Source organism: Phaenicophaeus curvirostris, chromosome 5 (assembly GCF_032191515.1).
Source record: "Phaenicophaeus curvirostris isolate KB17595 chromosome 5, BPBGC_Pcur_1.0, whole genome shotgun sequence".
In the NCBI taxonomy this organism is placed as follows: Eukaryota; Metazoa; Chordata; class Aves; order Cuculiformes; family Cuculidae; genus Phaenicophaeus; species Phaenicophaeus curvirostris.
This window is the reverse complement of record NC_091396.1, coordinates 67,310,431-67,326,730: the sequence shown is the minus strand read 5'-3', so window position 1 is coordinate 67,326,730 and position 16,300 is coordinate 67,310,431. Positions and strand designations below refer to the sequence as shown.

The window sequence follows — 16,300 nt, the reverse complement described above, 5'->3', positions numbered from 1 at the left end:
TATTGTTTGATGCAGGTCAAAACCAAATGAGCCTTAATTGGCTTCAAACTGAGTTCCTATGTTTACAATATACTGGTTTATGTTCCTGTACTTAATTCAGGTATATCAATCTTCTGTGAACTTTGGCTTCTCTTTAAATATCTGTTTGTCTCACGTTCTCTCACTAACTACAATGTCATTTTTCTAAACTCTTGTATCATCAAAGGTACACTAAAAATAGAGGAAATTCTTGTATATCAGGACAAAAAAAATGCACACAACTTCTTTGCTCACTGATGCAACCAAAACACCCAGGAGTTATTATAATGTGCATTCCCTTGACAGAGACTTTTATTTCATGCAAATTACTATGATTAAGATTCGAATACTTTATTTCCATTTTCGCACATTACTTAATCAATGTGAAGTACTGTGTAAAAATTGCATCTCTTCATAACAGTGATTTTGACCAAGTCAAGTGTTGCTGCTAGAATCCTAATCCAGACTTGTGATTCAATTATCATTTAGAGACTTTCTAAATTCAAATGAAGTTTACTGAAAGAAAAAGTTAATATCAATATGGATCATTTGTAGGTTTTATCAGAATAGCTTCCTGTTGCAAGGGAATGTAAAACATGTTGGATTCTTTCTGTTTCATTTACTTCTTTAACTCAACATGAGAAATATACAGTGCTGTGTGGAATCAGAACATTAAAATGTATCCCTTGATACACTTCTTGTTTATATTGTATTATTTATATTTTATAGGCAGCCACCCTAAGAGCTTATGAGAATATTTAAGCTCTGGATGTGGGTATCTCATTGAAGCTATCATACTATCACAACTTCACAAGTAACCATTCGTCTGCTGGGTCCCAGAAACTCACCGCTACCTCGTAACCCAAAGTAGGTGTCTGCTTAAGTCCCCAGAGCCACAACTACCTCAGATAACAGGTAAAAACTGCCTCTGCTAAAAATGCCCTCCCTCTTGGTGATCCACTTTAAATTTTAATGGAATATTCTTGTACATGGTGCAAGTTGCCTTTAATTTGTGTTAACCCCATGGCTTCCACTTGTATCCCCCATGTAGTCAGGTTGGATTTTTCAAGCATGGGTTTTTGGGGGCATAAACTCACTGTGGGCTGCTCACGTATGCTAAGGTCAGCAATAACTATGATGTTGATCTGGCCCCTTACATACTCATGCAATTTGAAATTCCTCCTTCAAAGCTAGTGATGCTGGGAATAAATGTTTTTGAGGAAAAAAGCCACCCAGCTACTCAACTTGAAGAATCCAATCAATGGAGAAGTTGCTACATCCCCTGGTCTTAGAGATAACACAATCTATTCTGGAGAGCATTAGCCTGGAATTCATAATGTAAAGCCTCTAGATTTCAGAAGTGAGGTAAAAATTACGTTTTTCATTAATGTTTTGACTAGTTATTCTCCTACAGTCACATAGAAAGGTTACCTGGTCTCTTAAATCTGGTATGTATCTAGTGTGCTAGCAATATTCCTTCCTTTTCATTCCTCACAGGACAGAAATTAGACATTGTCATTCCATATTATTTGCGACATGTTGACATTATAATTTAAAAGGATGCAGCAGTTCTGAACAGCTGGAGAGTAATCCCAAACAATCCTTGACAGTTTCCTTTGGAGGATGAATGCCCCTCCCTGGAGAACTGCACGGTCTCTTATTTTGAACTAACAGCTAATTTTAGACAGTTTGCCCTCTTAGAAATGCGCGCCGCAGAGACTTCTCTACATGGTGAACAGCAGTGACCAGAGATAAGCACCCACACAGAAAAAGAGAGAGCTCTAAAATAGATTTTTCCTCTTCTAAGAGACATGACTTGTTTGCAGTATTGCCTGATGGAGCCAGAGAGAGAGACTCTCATCGCTGGCGCTCTCCGAGACAGCCCTCCCTTGTGCTATGCTGAGCTGAAAGCTTCTTGGATGCCACAGACACTTTGGGATTGCTGTGTTTTCCTTTTCCTCAGAGACCTGGAGGAACTGGTTTAATCAAGAGGGGCTTTTCCCTCCTCCTCATCCACACTGTGCTTGAAACCTCTTGCTCCTAGAAGGGTGCAGGAAGATATTTGCAGCAAGGTCACACATCACCTCTGTCTGTCAAAAGGCTTGGGTGCAATGACATTGAGTGAGTGGGAAAAGGAGCCAGCAAACACCTTGTGGAAGAATGTGGCTTCATGTGGCTTTACCTCACAGGCTGTTGAGAGAAAGGATGGGGGCAGCTGAGGCATCTCTTCCAGTCATCTTGCCAGGAGGAGGGCACACTGCTGTGGTTGTTGGGTACAGCTCCACCTCTCCTGTCCTTCTGCAGCTATGGTCCAGCCTTGAGGACAGGTTCAAACACTCCTTAAATGAGTGCTCGCACCTTTAGCCAGAAATATCTTGACAGAAATTTCCTTCCTTCCTTCCTTCCTTCCTTCCTTCCTTCCTTCCTTCCTTCCTTCCTTCCTTCCTTCCTTCCTTCCTTCCTTCCTTCCTTCCTTCCTTCCTTCCTTCCTTCCTTCCTTCCTTCCTTCCTTCCTTCCTTCCTCAGACATCAGGCAAGTGACCATTTGCCACATCAGTGGGGTGACTTGGGTTCATGCTAAGAAAAAAAATGCTGAAATCATTATTGCTTTATTGTGTGTCATGTTGTCTGAACCGAAGCAGATCCAGCTTACAGATGTCGTTGCAAGGACAAGCAAGAAGAACAAGAGAAGTGCTTCACTGTCATCACAGGAGCTGGAGGCACTGCCAGCACAGAAGGGGAGCTCCCCTGAAAAGTTTCTTGATGTTTTGCAGCTCTTGTCTCTCCTAGGTGCAAGAGCAAAGAAGAGGATAAGTCTGGCTGAGATATTAGGAAGAAATATTTTCCTATGAGGGTGGTGAGACAATGGCCCTGGTTGCCCAGAGAAGCTGTAGGTGCCCCACTCCTGGAGATGTTCAAGGCTAGGCTGGACGGGGCTTTGAGCAACTGGATCCAGTGCAGGGGGATTGGGACTGGATGATCTTTAAGGCCCCTTCCAACCAAATCCATTCTATGATTCTACGACAAAACCTTTTACGCTACGAGCTGAGCAAGAGTCCCCTGTGCTCAGATAGGTGCAAGATCTGAATTATGTTGAATGATATTTTCTCTGGGTTTGCACCGACACTGATATAGTCAGTCTGGGCACTGATGGTGAACTGCTGTTCCACTGGGAACCCTGAAACACTCTGCACTGGTTCTGATGGGGCTTTGGTCCAGCCCTTAAACTGTACAAGGCTTTTTTTCATGCTGCACATCTCCTCTGGGGAACAGGCTGTCTTTTCTGAACAGGAGCTGTTGCTGGCTGCGTAATAAAAATGTCTGAAGTTGGGCTATGCTGGATACTATGCTCTGTGAAGTCAAGGGGAAACTCATCACTGGTTTCAAGGACAACAGCTTGAGGTCCCTTCTTCAGCTGTCATTCAAGGCTTTGCCTCATGGTTCCTACCAGTTAAATATTTCTATCCAAAGAGGATAGCACTCCAAAGAGGAAAGTCTGACAGAAAAAAAAAAACAAACCCAGAAGAGTTCCTGGTTCTCATTTCTCTACTTAAAAATGACTCCCCTCATCTCTCAAAGCTCTAATCTTTGTGTCATACTTTTCAAGAAGGGAATACTTTCCTTGCAGATTTTAGAGAAGCAAGCTTAAAAATTCAGGGTTTGGGCAGAGGTGATTTTAAAATCAATTTTGTAGTCTGAGGAGCCAATAAGCGATGCAAAAGAAAACCCCGTGAAAGCGAAGAGACTGAGTGAACTGATAGAAAACCACCCCTGCAAGATCTCTGTTGAGGGGACTTGGTTGTAGGAGTAGTGCTGTTCCTGGGGAGAAGCGTTTGCAGGTTTCAATCCTCAGTACAGCAGGCGGAGTAGCTGAACAGGTAATACCCAACGTTGTGCCTTGAGGCCTGTGGGGATGGGAGATGAAGCTGTTTAAACACTTGTCTGTGCACAGGCACTTGAGTGAATGAATGAAGTGTGTGCCAGAGCTGAAAGGCTTGCAGAACTCAGGTGTTTGCACATGATAAAAAGCCAGGACAAGTGCTGTTGGGAGCATAGGATTCTGAAGAGAACTCAAGACTCAATCTCTTTCCCTGAACGAGTCACTGTCCTAAAAAAACAGAATCTGAACTGTATTTTTCTCTGAGGACCAAGCTAGGAGAGGTCAAAAGCAATTCCCTTGTTCATGGTTATGAAGCGGACAGTGAAGCAGAGTCATTTTCCTAGATCCTTCAAACCTGTTCTCAAGCAGTTGCTAGAAACGTGAACTCATCCAGTTACCTCTGCAGAAAGAGTAAGATAAAGGGCAATAAAATGGCTTAGCAGAGTTTTTAAACCCTGATATCCCTATTGATTTTCCATGGAAAGCAGACGGTGATGAGTAGTAACAGTGCAATGCCCTCAATTTGGTTTTCTTGTGCTGAGATGCAGAATGTATCTAAGCAAGTCTAGTTTTACTAGAAATTGTCCTCTAGAGCACAAGTCACTCTTATCCATCATGATCTCTCAGATCATCTCACTACTGCATTACCCTCTCCATAATGTCCCTAGGTATGGAGTTGATGCAAGTCTCTTTAGGAGTCTGTGATGTGATCCAGGACACGTGGTGGAAAACCATAACCAAGCCAAGGACTGGGTGAGCCTTGCAAACTCTGTTCTTTGCATGAGGTTGAAATTGTCTCCTAACTCCACGCAGGTCTTTGCACAACATTCCTGGGGCAGCCTAATGGGAAGGAATCAAGGGTGTTGGTTGGAAGATGAGCTGGTGGGAAACATAAGAAAACTCTTGCCTGAGAGCTCTTGAACCACAAGACCCTCCAAGCTTGTCCAGCAGATCTCCTGGGATCTCATTCACTTTCATCCAGCAACTGGAGGCCTCTTGCAGCCAATGGACCCTGGTGGTGATTAGCAGAGCAGACGGCTCATTCCCATCTAATGCCTGTATGTGCAATTAAAACCATGGACAATCCTGGCCTCAAATAGCTGTCTCCAGACAAAGGCTGGTGCTACTTGTGAGGGAAAAATCTATATCTCCCTGTAGCCTCAAGTATTCCCCAGGGATGGAGCTGTCTTTATCTGTGAAAGTGCATCCTCACATGCCCTTGAAAACTGAAGTCCTCTCCTGACTGACTTCATCCACCAGCAATAGAAGCCATCTCTTCCAGGAGAGAAAGAAAACCAACAAACCCTCCTTATTTTCTTTTCCCCTCACACATTTTCAATTAAAATAGCTTTGTGCAAGCCATACTGAATGCACCGCAAATCTCTTTGCATGGTTAAAGTTGATTAATTGGGGTCGGAAGTGAAAATTAAAAAACGGCAGTGGCTAACAAAATACAAACAGCCTCTCTCGGGCCTTGAGGATGATGGAGCACAAACCAAGAAGCCTGAGCTGGTTCTGCCTTGAGGAGGACTGCCTCCTTCACCTTGGGTTAAACACTCAAGAGCAGAGCTGGGTTTTGGGGGGAGGAGGCTGGCCTCAAAATAATGTCTATAATCCTCAAGATAATCAATTTCTTACAGATGCTTTGTAAACTTTCGTGTTCAAGAGCGCAAGCCATAGTACTTTCTAAATCCCTAGGGGTTGTGCTTGATATCCATTTGTTATTTCCTAATGCTATTCAATCTTTTTTTTCTCCCTGTTTTTTTGAAGCTTGCAGCAATAAGCCTGAGACTTGTGTCGACAGTCGACACCGCTTCTGCCATTCTGCAGTGAACTTTGTGCGCGTTTTCATATTCCTTTTCTTACACTCCTGATAAAAGCATTATCAGGGAAATTCAAAAGCAAGCAGAAAACTGGCATAGCTAATTTAGGCTAATTAGTATGGCAGAAGCTGAGTCTTGTACTTCAGAGGTTCCCGTGCCCTCCCATGTCTCCACCTGATCGCCTTGTCCAGCAGCAAACCCAGGAGGCAGCTCCAATTATATCATAACCTCTTCAAACACCAAGCCACTCAAGCTAATTTTATCCTATTAAACAGACTGAAGGATTCAGAAGAAAGGTTCTCCCCCAAAAGCTTCAATTACCAGTGTCCCTGATTACCATCTTTACAATCCTATATGCTACAGTTAAATACTTTTTTGCTTAGTGTTGCTTTCTTGATTTAGATGAAAAGCGAGTATTAAGAGCATGTCTTTTCAACTCAAGCAAGTGACATTCATAAAAAAAAAGGGAGCCTCTCTTGTTATTAGCGTGTTTAATCAAAGTCAAGTTTAGAACCGTTCAAAGACAATGTAATTGGGGAGATGTAAACATCCCTTCCCATCCGGTGGCATTTAAAGCAGCCACAGGTAACTGCAAATAACAGCAGTGATGGCCAGAAGTATTAGGTTTAGAGGAAAAAAATAATAAAAAAAACCCAGCAGGATCTTCTGAAGCAAGGAAATGTCGAATGGTGCTTGAATTAAATCTCATGGCACTAATGAGCAATAAAGAAAAAAAACAGCCTCTAGAGGAGTACTGAGCTGATCCATCCTTCCTCGCACCAATATGTGGTAGACTTTGGCTTTGAGCACAGAGTCATACCTGGTTAAACATACTCACCTGCATCACAGATGAGCCTGGACTTAGGATAGTGAGGCACTGGCACAGGTTGCCCAGAGGAGTCACGGATATCCCATCCCTGGAGGTGTTCCAAGCCAGGTTGGATGGGGCTTGGAGCAACCTGATCCAGTGGGAGGTGTCCTTGCCTATGGCAGGAGGTTGGAACTGGATGGGCTTTGTGGTCTCTTCCACTCCAAGCTATTCTATGATCCAGGTTATTAGTTTTAACAACGGAGAGGGAATGGAAAGCATATGTCACCTGAGCATCACATTAACCCTCTCCTGAGCACTGAACCTGTGAGATGTTCAGGCAATGGCAGTACCTGTTGGGAGAGCACATATCTGGTAACAAGATGAGTATATGGATAACCTGGGAAATTCAGTAGCACGAGTCATAGGAAAAACACATCTTGTTCTTTTTTTTTTTAAAGTAACTTGTTCTTCATCTTCCCAAATAGGCTAACTTTGTTTATTCCTCTTCTCCCCGTAGACAACAAATTAAACACACTTACCACTTAATATTCTTGTTTTCTTGCAATGCCATCCCAACTTGTTAGCTCACAGTCCATCCAAGCTGAAGGTATTTGGGGGTTGGATTTCACTTCTGATGTGCCCATTCTTGCAGCTGAAAATGAGCATTTTTCTTTCTCTCTAGAAACAAACAAACAAACAATTTCTCTCATTTAGCAGAAATTGAATGAGTTTCACCCAACTGCCCGCTCTTTGGGTGATATGGAAATACTATTGTCTGCAGACAAAGATTCTCATGCAAATGAAACAACAGCTAAACAAGAATCCTCCCTATCTCTGTTTGGGCCAATTTTCTTAATGTTTCAGCAAAGCCTAATCTGTTGGCAGAAGAGTTTAGGCCCATTAACAGCTAAAGTCACAGAGTCCACAACTCACCCCGCTGACAGTAAACAAGGAATTTGAGGAATGGCCTTTAAACAATGGCTAAGCCACAAACCATTTTGTCATCAAAAGCTGTGAAAGGCATATAGGCTGATGATTTTCTTCCTTGGGTTACAGCCATTTGAAAGACCAGCTTCCCTCCCCTGAGTCCCCAGCACCCTCCAGGCTTGGGTTACAGCTGTTTTATTTGCCTTTCCAGCCCTACAGCTCAGGGATGGGTTATGCAGGTGTGCTCCCCACAAATGAGTCACAGAATCACCAGGTTGGAAAAAAATCACTGGATCATCGAGTCCAACCATTCCTATCAAACACTAAACCATGTACCTCAGCGCCTCATTGTTCCAGGGCTTCATTTTTATTTTTTTTTTATTTTATTGTTTATTTGTATTGACCATCTCACAGTTCAGGGCTACGCTGTGGTTGGCACTGCCCAAAGACAGGACAACAGGATGCCTCATGCTTCAAAGGGAAGATTCCTGGATTTCATTTTGCTCGAGGAACTACGTGCCCAGCTTCTTCCTCACAGTGCCAAGGACAAGAAGAGAAAATTTATCCTGGTGGAGAAAAATGTAATGGCTAAATAAAATGAATTGCTAAATAAAATAGATTTCTAAATAAAATCCATGAAGCTTGTATCTTGCCAGCAAGGCTGGGATGGAGAGGGTGTGTGTGGTTGCTGAGACTGCTCATCCCACCGTTTTTCTCAGTTGGAGGCTCTACCAGGTGGTGCCAAAGAAAGTCCCTTTGCATGCTGCATCCTGAATGGCACCCAGATTTATCCCCTCCTTCTGTGAGGAGCAGCAGAGCCAAAGTTACAGTAGATGGCCATAGTCCAAAAGAGAATGTGAACAACATTTACCTGGAGTTGTTTTGATAATAAAACTCTGAAAACTCATTAAGCTGGTGCCATGCCAACACTATTTGCCTCCCATGTGCTTTTCCCAAATGGAGCTGGAGTGTTCGTCAAGCAAAGAAGTGAAGAACAACATTTTACAGCCCCTCCTGACGTGTCCTTCCCATGATGGAAGACGGGAGAAGGTGCCACACCACCATCTCCCATCCAAGTCATCCTTGCCTGCTCTCTTGCCAGAAAGCAGTGGAGAAACCAGAAGAAAAGACATGGATTGAGGGTCAAAATAATCTCCTTTCACATCTGGCCCAGAAACTATCAAAGGCAGAGAAGGAAGGAAGTGGGAGATGGAGTGGGATAGAGATGTCTGTGCCAGCAACACAGCATCAGGCACCAGCCTGAAGCGATTGCATGGCAGGACTCTTTGTACCACAGCTCTGGACAGTCCACATTTCATTTCTCCACCCCTGACATTCAGCACCAGTAAGGGAAGATGAAAAGAGGTTCTTCCAGTAAAGTGACTTCTGGGCAACAGCTCAGTTTTTTTGTCCAACTTTAGTATAGGCTGGTTCAAAGATTTCAACTAAAACATGCTATCCCCACGTAAATTAGTTCTGTGGCAGACAAGATTCTGGGTTTTGTTTGAATATAAATGAAATATGAAATTAAATGAAGTAAAAATAAATAAAATAAAATAGATCTTTTAAAAAAAATAAAATAAGAAGACTTACAGGCAAACTTTTTGCCCTTTAAGGTATCATTTAAAAAAAATAAAAGTGTTTCATGGCAATGAAAACTGGTATCAATTGCTCTATTAAATTGTGTTACTCTTCCATGCCAACCTTGTTTAATTTCTGTCCTTAGACTTCCATGGTTATGGTGACACTGTTGCTAGCTGCCAATAAAATGTGGGAGGAAACAAGGTGGAGAAGCATTTTTACAGATGGAAGTTGGTAACGACTCTGGTGATGCCAGTAACAAGCTATTGGGGTGAGATCAGAAATTCATTTTTCTGCAGATCCTTCAATACAGTCCTCAGTAACGTGGTGCCACGTGCCCAGACCCATGTGAAGGGATGGCTGTGGGGTGTGGTGTTGGCTGGTGACACCCAAGAATATGTCCCCCACCTCCTGGTACAGCGCCCAAATGTTGTGCCTGGAAGAGGACCTCCTTGCAGCCCTTCATACAAGCATTTAACTGCAATTCCAGCCTTTCCCTAACTTGATGTTTGAGCTGGTGTGAGCAGATGGAGAAGCAGGACAAGAATTAGGTGAATGAGAGTTGGAAGCAGAAGGAAAGGAGGAAAACAAAGACTTGAGCTTCAAGTAGGCACCTTTATCAGCAATAATGGGACCACAGTGGTATATTTTGCCAGAAGAATGGGATGGAAGCACTCCATGAAGGCCACTTCTTACTGGATTAAAAACTCTTTTCCCTAGTCCTAACATACCAGGGACTCCTTGTAATTCCCAAAATACCAAGCAGAAACATGTCTTGGAAACAAATTGGAGTTTACCCAGCAACAGAGCCTTTTGATCTACAAGACAGCATCAAGCAGATCTAATAAAATTTTAAAAAGGAGCAAGGCATAAAACTAAGATCAAACTCTGATTTTTTTTTTATTTTTTTTTTCCTGTTTCTGACAGACCTGAGCATCTTTTGGAACAGTTTCCTCTAAAATAAATCACTATCTTAACATCACAGCAGGACAGCCTCCTCCATATACATGTGTACACACACACTAAATACCTACATTAAAACAGTTTGCAAGGCATGATCCTGCAAGATGCTCAGCAAGATGTCCTGATGGGGAGGGATTCCCTGGGTACCTGCAGGTCTGGGGTGGGAGGAGAGCCCCTGGTGCCTGGCTGACCAAAATGAGGAGGTACATCTGGCACATCTGGCTTAGCAGGATGGGGCACGTGGAGAGTCAGGCAGGTCAAGAGGAAAGTGCTGGCCTCTTCTACCAAGTAACAGGGGACAGGACAGGAGGGAATGGCCTCAAGCTCCACCAGGAGAGGTTCAGGCTCAACATTAGGAAAGAATTTTTCACGGAAAGGGTCATTGGGCACTGGCAGAGGCTGCCCAGGGAGGGGGTTGAATCCCGTTCCCTGGAGGGGTTTAAGGGACGGGTGGAGGAGGTGCTGAGGGACATGGGTTAGTGTTTGATAGGAATGGTTGGACTCGATGATCCGGTGGGTTTCTTCCAACCTGGTGATTCTATGATTCTATGATTCTATGATTCTATGAAACAGATGCAAAGTGCACTTGGAGCCTGGACATCCAGCTAAAATGATATAGGTTTTAGAGAAAAACTAAAATCCACTTAAAATGGAAGAAACTTTTTGCTTGGTGTGTTCATCCATCAGATTGGGTGCGTGCTTTCAAGGACCAGGCTGTCATTAGACACACAGAGATGCTATCTAGAGAGAAGAAGATGCTGTAGGTATTTGTATTTGTATGTTACCTTTTTAACGATGTACAGCAGTTTTCAGCCTGTTCTCTGATAGTGCCTCTAGGTGTGACCTGCACAATTATAGTTTTGCATTTTAAGAGGAGGAAGGGCTCATTTCAGTGACTAAGGCTTTCTGCCTTTCCAACTCTTCTCTTTGAAAAGCCTGATTAAAACCTGTCAATCTGAAGACTTAGGTAAGAGATGTTGAATGAATTACAGAACTTAAAATTATTAGAATTAACAGAGAAAGAGACAGACAAGCAAAATGTTATGTGTATTGAGCATGTAAGGAACCTGACACATCAGCTAATTTGGAATTTATCGCTCCCATTTTAGGAAGGCAATATATTTCGCAGGTTTCCTTTTTAGAGGGAGGTATGAATTAAAGCTGGATATTTTGCTGATAAAATATTTCCTCTTTGGGGCCTTATCGCAAGTGAAAATGATCTCAGCATTCACGGCTTAATCCCAGTTAATCAGAACCTGCAATCAGAGAAATCACATCCTATTTCTGCCTGCAAGTGAAGCCGGAGGTAATATTCCTGCATGGCCCTGGAGCCTTTTGGTGGGCAGATGAACCCGTTCATAAACGAGGGGGGATGGCTTTATCGCAAAGTGAGACCTCTACCCATAATGTGCCTCTTCAGGGAGAGGGTGGCATCCCAAACACAAAGCTTTCAGCCTTGCCAAGTTCTCCGTGGGGCACTAGGAGCTTCTTTTTAGCTGCCTACAGCCAGCCACTCAAACTTTGCAAGCACAAATATTCACCCCAAATGTGAGCATGGCACGAATCAAGCAATAAAAGTTAATCGGCATCATTAAATCTGTCAAACCAGCAGGTTATTAAAATTACCACTATTCACTCTGAAAATGGGAACAAAAAAATTATGCTCCAGCTTTCTGAGCCTGTTTGTCTTGTTTTCCCACACTGCTTATGAATTACTACAGTATATTACAATGTCCTCTATCCATCTTCATTAGCATTGTGAACACATTGTATTGGGCTGTAATGCAACATTTTTTTTTTTGGTATTGTACAAACATATATGATGTACAGAAAATGGGCAATTTAATATGAAAAGAATATTGTGCCTCAGAATTTTTATTTTCTAAACAGTCATTTCAGTTGGGAATTATTGCATGATTTGCACATAATTTCTCATGGATAGTTATTTAAATATAAATAGGGAAAATATGTAATTCCATATGGTGGCTATCTACCCTTTCTTGATGCTTCTCCATATTTTTAATAGTGCAATAAACAAAAGATAAAAACATCTCTAAGCCACACACTAGTCAAAAGAAGATAATTGTGCCTGTATGTGTTTATTGTAATTTGAATGTGCTTCAATTAACTTTCCTCAATATTTCCTAGTTCTTTTAAAAGAAACTTAAATTGGTTTTTATTTTGTGAAATTTGTTTTCAGTGCAATAAGGAAAAAAAACCCGCAATCCTTTTGTTTACCTCATTATGGATACATCCCATCCAGGAGCAAAGCTCCAACTCTTTATTCCCAACAGTCTTTTTTATTTTCCCATTCTCACATGCTTCTTATACTTTGGGTAAAAATATCAGATTTCCAGTGCTCCCTAGGAAGAGGCAGCTCATCATCACTCAATATATCACATATCAAAGTGTGGTAAAACATGAAAATGGCAGGAAAGCAAACTCTTACACTTTTGCACTGCAAACACTTTTAAAACATGAGAATTTATTACCCTTTCCTCCTACAAATCATCAGGGCGACCGAAACAGAGGGAGTGTATATAGAGTACTTGCTGTAATTAACCTTGAGGATTTTATTTAAACAAGGTCAAACATTTTAACAGCTTCATAAATCAAGGTTGGGTCTGCACAGCTCCATAGCATCAGGCTAATGACAAAATGCACACGGAATACTTATTAAACAGCATTTATTTACTGAAAATACATACTGCAAGCTTCAGAGAGGCACACCCGCAGGCTGATCTAGCACTGACAGATATGTAGCTCCAGCCCCAACCAAACCACCCCAAGGTGACCGGTATAATGTGCTTTTATTATGTGCTACCAAGCAGACAAGGTATTGGTAAATTAGGTCATTTGCAAGCTAACTGCATTTTTAGTGTGATTGTAAAATGACAGGAGGTAGATTACAATCATCCCAATATCTGCTGTTCTGCCCTTAATTTTGACTGATTTTTATTTACTTTTTCTACTACTTTAGTTATATTTTACTGGAAGAAGAAGGAAGGAGGACATTTGACTTGAGTAAGATGAGCTACTTCTAGCATTTTAGAGAGTATTTACCCAGGAACCCTTATCAGTTTCTAAAAATAACATCCTTGGATTCCTCCAGCCATCCTGAGTTATCTCCTACTTGCTAATAATATTGTCCATCAGGAGTAGTTTTTCTGAATGAAGAATATCACACTTTCTATTCTGCTCTCTAAATAAATGGTAGCTTTTAAGTCGCCCCTCTTCATGATTTCACACGCTCTTCAGTGTATCAGAGCATAATAAAGAAGATCACAAGCCACAGCACCTGACGTGACTGCTTCACATGACTGTTGCTCTGCAGACATCTCGTACCAAAAATCCTCTCTTTGAAGTCAAGAGGAGATTCACATGGACAATAGGTGCCCACTAGTCATAAAATAGCTGGAGTAATTCACCTCAATGATTTGGGTAGTTTCTCTCCAAATACTCCTTGGTTTTTAAATATTTTTTCTTAGCCTCATGAGGTATGAGTTACACAGATCCTAAGACATATTCATTACTCATCATGCTCACTTTCTAAAACTTCTCATCCAGGTTGCCACAACCACCTCCCAGCACAACCACTGGGTCCTTGGAAACATCAGTACGGCTGTGGTTGGGATCTTGACCTAAACCTCCTCTCTTTCTCCTGGCATCACATCCAACCAACAAATCCCATGTATCAGCAGGACCAACAGTGAGGACCAAACTGAGTAAAGAAAGAAACATTTTCCAGCACCTGTGTTCACCATTTTAAATGACTTTTTCCTTTCATTTGTTTTCCTTCTGTGCCCTCCAACTACAAATGTTCAAGTGGTTGTAGCAACCCCCAGGAAAAAAATAGTTGCGCTAAATAAGATTTTTATGTGTGGGTGTTTAAGTATCTGCATGAAGCAAATTTCTACCCTCTTCTCATCAGAATGGGAAGGAGACCATGTGAGTGATGCGACCAATTACCACCCAGCACCCCAGAACAGCTTCTGAATATTCACATCCAATCACTACTCTGGTGGAACAATTGGTCTGAACAGTTTGAAAAGGGAATGATGTCAAACGTGTGATTAAACGCAGCAAAATTACCAACCGTTGAGCTGAAAAAGAAGCTCTGTTTCCTTCCCAGGGTAATTCTGCTTTTGGATTTTGCAGGAACCACCATGCTCCGGTGGCCTCTTCCCACACACCCATATCTGTCAGGACAAAGGTGCGGCTGAGTTTTTGAGGCAGCGCGGTTGAGGATGCGCGTGGGAGCTTTAATATGGGTGCAGCAAGTCAAATGCCTCCTCTTTACACTAATCCTCATGCAGAACCATGCTTCTACCCCAGGTAGAGCGATGCAGCTGCACATTTCGCACGAACACCATGATGCAAATGTAATTTGAAAATTAAAGATTTTTTTTAGGGCCAAGTATTTGGGAGCTGATTAATCCGCATAATTGGCAAAGGTTACACATTTTCCATCAATATCAGCCCTATTTGGGAGCTCTTCTGCTTTCTGTACAGACAAGGAACAAGTGAAACACACAGTCCTGCTGCTTGGTTCATGCGTATTTCTGTCACCACTGAAAATGATCTATATCCTTTTGAAAAATAGACCATTAATTCTTTCACCCAGCTCCATCCTTCTACTTTAAAAATGTACATACCATAGTAAGTTATGGTTCAGTAGTAGCCCCAGTTTTATGACTGAGTCATGCAGATCCAAGCACTGGGAGAAACAGCATTATTTTATTGCAATGCACGGAGAAGTGTGCAGTTCCCAGATGGCAGAAGGGAGCTGGGAGTACACATGAGGAGGAAAAAGTAATACATCCTGATGCTGAGCCCTTGTCAGAGAGAGTGGGGCACAGAGACAGCAACAGCCTGTCTTTGGCTGCTCAGGTTTAGGGGCCAGCTCAGAAAACAATTTTGCTCCTTCTGGTGATTGTGCACACACTTCTATTTAAAAAAAAACAAACCAAAACAAATGACTCCCACACATTTTTGTGAGTATGCAAAAAAAGCTGCTTAAACATGATGCAGGAGGCTGAGATGAGGAAACAACCTGTATAAAATACTCTCTGAAAGTAGGGAACTTTTTCTTTTCCTTTCTTCTCTTTTCCTACCCAGAGATCTGAGCTAATTTTCCCTATCCATAGGCTCCCCCTACCCTCTCCAAAAAAAAAGGTGCGGGGGGAGTGGGGAGGGAAGACTGTATTCACTAATTATACATCCTGAAAAGAATTTGGTTCAGTGTAAGATGATCCTAGTGATATGCTAATCCTTTTTTCTGCTTGGTGCAGCCTGAAGCCTGTGTCTAACATTTTTTTCAACTGTATGACAATAAAAGTTGTGGCAACAAAAGAAATAAATGGGCAGCTAAAGAAGGTATAGCTGAAACACATGGCAGACCAGTTCTCTCCTCTCCTTCTGGCTGCTCTTTTGTAGGCTCTGGTTTGGTATCCTCAAGTCAATAGCCGAAAGCCAGCCACCTTAGCAACTTAGTATGACACCCAAGCCCTCTCTCTTTACATTCATGAATAGTCAGCAAGCAGCAGACAAAATAGAACTAATCTTTTTTGACAGAATTGTTCAATTTTAGAGGAAAGGCTTTTGAGGCACCTTCCATGCGTTTGCAGAATATGAGACAACAATGGCCACCATCGTGTTTTACAAAAGGACGACCAGGGGTGCGAGAGCGCACACACGCACGCACAACAACGGCCATTTCGCTAAAATATTGCAGCTAAGTTTGAGCGACCGCAGGAGATGCCCATTGTTAAGCGGAAAGCTGGCAGGCAAGAAAAAAAGAAATAAATTAAGAAAAAAAAACATCCCCATTGTTTTCTTGCTGATTATTAAATGTACACATCCTGATAGCACGCGATTAGGGTTATTTGTCTTGATTAACCAAAGTTAGAAGAACTGGTTAATGTCCACTCTTTAATTTCCTGTCATAGGCTGATAACTTCATCTTTTTTTTCTATTTTTTTCTTTCTTGGACCAATGATTCTTATTGCGAAATGCATTCAATCCAGCAGGTTCTTGCCTGCATTTAAAAGCTGGTTTTGCCATTTCAAAATCCTGTAACACAGCAGCCACTCGCAAGTCTAGTATGTGCAGAGAAGGACATTCCTCTTTTCCCTTTCTCTCCCTTCCATTTAATGCAAGCCATATCTCTATCTCCAAATACAGTCTGAGCAGGAAAGAGAAAGAAATAACAATAATAATAATAATAAAAAATATCCATCCAGTCTATGGGCAAAACCAGAAGTTAGCAACATGGTCCACGCAGCTGCAACACTACAT

General features: G+C 42.1%; 2 long non-coding RNA genes across 4 annotated transcripts in view; both read left to right on the top strand.

Annotated features, from left to right (window-relative positions):
- The window catches only part of LOC138720592 (uncharacterized), a 95,100-nt gene extending 88,558 nt beyond the window's left edge, over positions 1 to 6,542 (top strand). Inside the window, exons 4-5 of one of the 3 annotated variants that reach the window (XR_011337435.1) lie at positions 748 to 933; positions 4,712 to 6,542. This is a non-coding gene — a long non-coding RNA (uncharacterized lncRNA). Of the gene's footprint in view, positions 1 to 747; positions 2,176 to 4,711 lie in introns of those variants that run through there. The other 2 variants (XR_011337434.1, XR_011337433.1) reach the window with 2 other exon arrangements.
- Positions 1 to 16,300, top strand: part of LOC138720595 (uncharacterized) — a 512,056-nt gene that overhangs the window by 478,517 nt on the left and 17,239 nt on the right. The gene's annotated exons all lie outside the window — the stretch shown is intronic.